Here is a 6,061-nt window from a genome sequence, read left to right on the forward strand (position 1 = left end):
GGTGCGGGATCGGGCAGTGTTTCGTTCTGCTGTGCATGGGGTCGCTATGAGTCGGAAACGACTCGACGGCACTTAACAACAACAACAACAGTAGCACAGTGGTTAAAACATTCAGCTGCTAACCAAACATTACTGATTTGAACTCAACAGCCCCTCTGCAGAAGAAATATAAGGCAGGCTCCTGTCATGAAAGAGCTAAAGTCTTAGAAACCCTGTGGGATAGTTCTATTCTGTCCTTTAATGTCCCTATGGGTCTTAACTGAGTTGATGGCAGTGAGATTACTTTTACTTCTTCACTGGTCTCTCCAGATGTATAACAATTTTATTTAAATTTTAAGGAAACAATGAAAATTTTGATTCTCTTCTATAATTTGAATTTTGACTTTTAATTTATTACTGTCTTTCTTTTACTTTCTTTAGATCTAATTTCCTGTTCTGCCTTCAAATTGTTAAGGTAGCTATATAGGTCATTTATTTTCACACTTTCTTCTTTCTAATATACACATTTGTTGTTGTTGTTATGTGTCATATACATATAGAGCTATAAATTTCCCTAAGCACTACTTAAGCTCTACCTCACAAGTTTTGATATGTCATGTTTTCATTATTATTTAATTTTAAAATTTCTGATTTTTATGATCCCCTTTGAAGCTCATATTTCTTAGAAGCATGTTTTAATTTTGATATGCATAAGTTTTTTCAAACAAATATATCTATATAACTAAGATATTTCTTTTTTATTTTTTTTTAAATCTCTTACAGGGTTACCAATATAGCTGTGGGGTGAAGGTAAGGAATGTTCACTTGGGAAAAAGTGTTGGATTTTTACAAATACCACTCAAGTAATATAAAGCATCTAAAAATAGTAAACCAAACTGTATCTTAAGCAATGATAATTAATTTTCAAAAGATAATTAAAGTGTTCTTAGGAATAAGGAATGATGTGGGATGACCAAAATCAAGAAATCAAATTAGAAAAAAAAACATCAAAGCTACACTGTAGTGTATCCTTCTAAAACCAAACCAAACTCACTGTCATGGAGTGGATCTGACTTGTATTTCCAAGGTAGTATCACTATGGAAGTATAATGCCCAATCTTCCTTCTAAGAGTGGCTGGTGTGTTTGAACCACCAGCCTTCTGGTTAGCAGTTAAATGTGTTAAGCACTACACCTCCAGAGCTCTTACAGTGTATCCTTATGATGGTTAAATATAAATTCACCATCTTTTCCTGTATGTACACTTCCACAATATCTTCACCTTATATAATGTAATGTTGTTGTTAGTGTTAGGTGTCAGTGAGTAGGCTCTGACTCCTAGTAACCCTATGTACAACAGCATGAAACACTGACCAGTACTGGGCCATCCTCACAAGCCTTTCTATGCTTGAACCCATCGTTATAGCCACTGTATAATCTATTTTGTTGAAGGTCTTCCTGTTCTTTGCTGATCCTCTGCTTTACCAAACATGATCTCCTTCTCCAGGGAATAGTCACTTCTGACAACATGACCTAAGAAGGAGAGCTGAAGTCTGGCCATTTTCGCTTCTAAGGAGCATTCCAGCTACACCATCTTCCAGGACAGATTTGTTTGTTCTTCTGGCAGCCCATGGTATATTCAGTATTCTTTCATTATATCATGTAAGAATACCACATAAGAGAAGAACAAAATAGAAATGAGACTTCAGTGGTGTCCTCTGAAGAACTTTCATCCGTTCTTCAAAAGCAGACAAACAAAAGTAGCATAAGTTTTGCATCCAAGCCCAGACCATCATCTTTAGGTGAAACGTATTCCTCCTGGAGGTATTCCATTTGATTATAATAATAAGAGAAAAATAAAAATAATAATTATTATTGAGCACAAATATATACCAGCCATTTTTTCTATTATTTCATTTATTTTTATAATGATCTTGAAACTATTTTACAGATATAGACTGAGATACTGAATACTTCTTCCCGAAGTAACTTTCCCAAATTCACCTAACTAGTTAGTACCAGAGAAAATAGAAATTAAATTTAACTACAAAAACACAGCATGTAGACAAAGAGTGAGATGTTCACAGGAAAGAAGAGAATATAAGTAAATTAAATTACATAGATGAGTGATATAGCAAGTGAATATGGGTTCAGAACATAGTTTCTAAGGTTTGGAACTGACCATGTAGATGTAGCAGGTTATAGTCAATTGTATATTCATTATAGACATGCATTGTCTACAATTTCACAAGATTATAAAAAGTGAGGTGATACAAACATTCAGTCTGAATTAATTTGAGCCTAAGTTTTACTTCCTGAGTAAGTTTAAAGAAATATCTGACAATTGTTTTCAATAAGTGTGTTAGTATAAAGTGAAACCATGAGAATCTCTATTTTTTACACACACTTTTTCCTACCCTCAATTGACAAATGTAACTCTGATAAACCAAAAAAAAAAAAAAAAAAAAAACCCCAAAAAAAACCTCACTGCCATTGAGTCAGATCTGACTCATAACTACCCTCCTTGGGTTTCTGAGGCAGTATCACTGCAGAAGTAGATTACCTAACTGTCTTTCCGAGGAGTGGCTGGTAGGTTTGAACCACCAGCCTTCTGGTTAGTAGTCAAATGCCTTAGGCACTACACCACCTGTATTATAACTCTGATAGCCAGGGTTAATTATCTCAACATAAAAGCATAACTCAAACCTTTTTCCTAATCTACTTGTGGCTTAAGGAGATCAGATAGGCTGGTGAAAACTTTGTCATTTGATCCATTGGAACTTATCATTATCATTATTTTTATACCTCGCAGAAATATTTTTCCCATAAGCACTAAAATCTGTAATTGAGCTAGAGTAAGTAGAATAGTAAACAGAACCATTGCAAATATATTTGAAAGATTTGGGAGACGATTCCCTCTATATTGTTCAGTGCTTTCAAGCATCATTTTTCAGGAAGGCACTCCAAATCCAGCTAGAAATATTTTCCATCAAATACTATTACTAAAACTCAGGGTCGTCCTTCTGTTTTGGAGTGATGACATACGTGCTAAGAACATCAGATACCAAATACAGTAATCTATTGTCTTAGATCCTTTGATTTTGTTAAAATTGAATAACTCCTCAGAAGCCTAGATAATGCTTCAAGACTTTGGGCATCATATAAATTAATTATATCTCTACAAACCAACCTCATTAATTTCTCAACAATGCCTTTTCTTTTTTTTTCCCCCAAGGACTTTGCTTACTTTGAAGTAACTGATGGTGGATATTTAAGCTGAAATTTTTTTTCCCCAAGACCTGTATCTTTAAGATTTTTTGTATTACATGTAACTTGTTCTTCTACACTAATATATAACCTTCAAAGAACCAAGTGTATATTATCTTATGAGACTATAAATGGCATATAATCACACAAAAACACTTAGCCATATCTATAGCAGTTTCTCTAGAACTGATTGTCCATTTACAACATCTCTCTCTCTCTTAATTAATAGTTGATCTGTTTAATTTACAAAGTCTTGTTTTTAACACTATGAATGAGTTTCTTGTTCCAATGTTTTGTTGGCTATAATATCATAACATTATAGCATAAATTAAATAAATTGTCAGATGGCAGTACTTGTAAAGGAAAAGTTCTCAATAGAATACCATATTATGCTAAGTTCCCATTCAACAATATGGATTATTGCTTTGCTATTGACTTCTTTCTTTACTCCAAGCAACAAATTCTAATGTCCCCATATTTCCTGGGGGTTTATGTTGTCTTCTTTTTCTGTCACATACTAAGAAATAATGACTCAATAACTCTAAGTAATTATGTAGAACATTCTTCATATTGTCCCACTTGAGGATGAGACGACTGAGGTTTTTATCTACTGACTCTTACTCCTGTTTGGTTGAGGAAAGCACTTCTGGGATGTACCTGCATGCAGTTTTTAACTTTTCTATACTTTGGAGAAGGTAGCATTGCGTGGAAAGGTCAACCTTATCAATTGCTGTGTAACAAATTATTCCAAAATGTAGTGGTTTAAAATAAGGAACATTATCTTGGTTTTGTGGGTTAGGAATTTGGACACTGCTCCTCTACTTCAGTGGCTCACACGGGGCTGTAATGACAGTGCTGGCTGAGCTTCAGTCATTGTAAGACTTGAATGGAAAAGAATTTGCTTCCAAGATCATGCACAGAGTTGTTGACATAATTTAATTTCTTGAGGGCTATTAAACCTGGGGTCACAGTTCCTACATGACTGGTGGATAACTAATTCCCTCAATTTCTTACCAGGATGGCCTCTCCAATATGGCATTTTTTTTTTTAATCAAAGTGTCTGAGCCAAGAAAACAATAGACAGCATTTATAGGAAAGATGGAAGTCAATGTTTTTCGTAACTTAATCACAGACATGACATCCTATCACTTTTGTTTTATTGCAATCATCAGGAATAATTTACTAGGTCCAACTCATACACAAAGGAGATGTTTATATGAAGCAAGATCATTGCAGGTCATTGTGAAAGCTTGCCTATCACCAGTATTATGACAAATCATTTGGCCTGAGGAAATGTAGTCCCAGTGCATTGAAACCATCTGCTATCATTATCTCCATTATAAAATATTTTAATGTCTTAATAATATTCTCTTTACAATTATAGTGGATGCATATGATATTATGTTATTCCATATAAATATATTAATAAGAAAACAGATACATAGATGGATGATACATTTTGAAGATGCCTTTGTATCCACACATAGCTGTTATTCTCAAAAAAAAAAAAAAAAAAAGAACAAAGAAAGAAAAAGAAACAAAAGAAAACAGGGTAAAGAAAGTAATTTTTTCCACATATTTTTTATTGGGAGACACTGAAGGCCAAGGACTGCCTATGTTCTTAATCTCACTGTTTTACAATACAGGCAGCACAGAAGGCACATTTGAACAGCCAATCTAAAAAACAACCATAATAAAACAATTTTTCAACATTGTTACTTGATTAAGACCAAATTCATCATAACAAGCAAAGACACTAATCAAGCTATTTAAAATAAATTGTATACTAGAGAGATTTACAAATAAGTGAGGTTTAGCTTAAATTTTCTGAATTTAGATCCTCATTAAAATATCTATATCCCAGTGGATATAAGGAAAAGGAGAGCAGGCTAATAAGTATTTCCTCTCTCCCAGAAAGAGTAGAAGTTTAATGGAAAACTAGACCTATGATTTATTAATTTTAACAGTGTAGGCAAATTCAAGTGCTGACTGTTTATCTTTAGTAATTTAAACAAAAGAACCATATTATGTAGGCATAAGGAATAACTTCCTATAATCTGTCATAATAAAATAGGACTAGTGGTCCTCAATTATTATCTTATAGGCTTGTTAAGTTGGGGCTGACTCGACGGCACATAACAACAACAACAACAAGGCTTGTTAATGTTTTACCAAAACCATTAGGAATATATAAAATCTACCTACATAATGCCTTTAGGAATAACTATTTAGGAAATAAGTAATAAGTAAATGCAAGTTATTTGAAGTATAATCTTCTTCTCCAATCAGCTTATTTATTGCAGTCATAGATTCAAGAAACACTTTTTTAGATGACATACATTAAGTTTCTAATAAAATATTTATAACCCACTCCTTTATTTCAAACAACTTTATTAGGACTTTTGATGTACTATATTTCTGTTATTTTGAATATTGTTTTCTGGTACACCTATGTCTTACACACTAAATAAACAATTTTCAGATGAGAGATGTTATCATTTATTATTCTAGTTAATTATGAATATTTAAACTCTGATCCCAAATTGTGAATTCTCTTCCCATCTGGACAGCTTCCTGTTTTTCATGGCAAGCTAAATTTCTTGATGTAGCTATATACATGATATTCCACAACTTAGAAATGTATTTAGTTTATAAAGGAAAAATTGAGTTCAACTAAAAAGATTCTCTTGATTCACACAAAAACATTATGGTTTTAAAAATAAGCCTAATTCTCTTTGACTCAAAAAAAGTAATCTTCACTAGTTTTATCCTATTAAATATTTTTCAGTTGTAACACTCTCAAAAGCACATGTTTTC

This window comes from Orycteropus afer, unplaced genomic scaffold (genome assembly GCF_000298275.1).
Source record: "Orycteropus afer afer isolate SDZICR_OR568_19922 unplaced genomic scaffold, OryAfe1.0 scaffold00001, whole genome shotgun sequence".
NCBI classification, from domain to species: Eukaryota; Metazoa; Chordata; class Mammalia; order Tubulidentata; family Orycteropodidae; genus Orycteropus; species Orycteropus afer.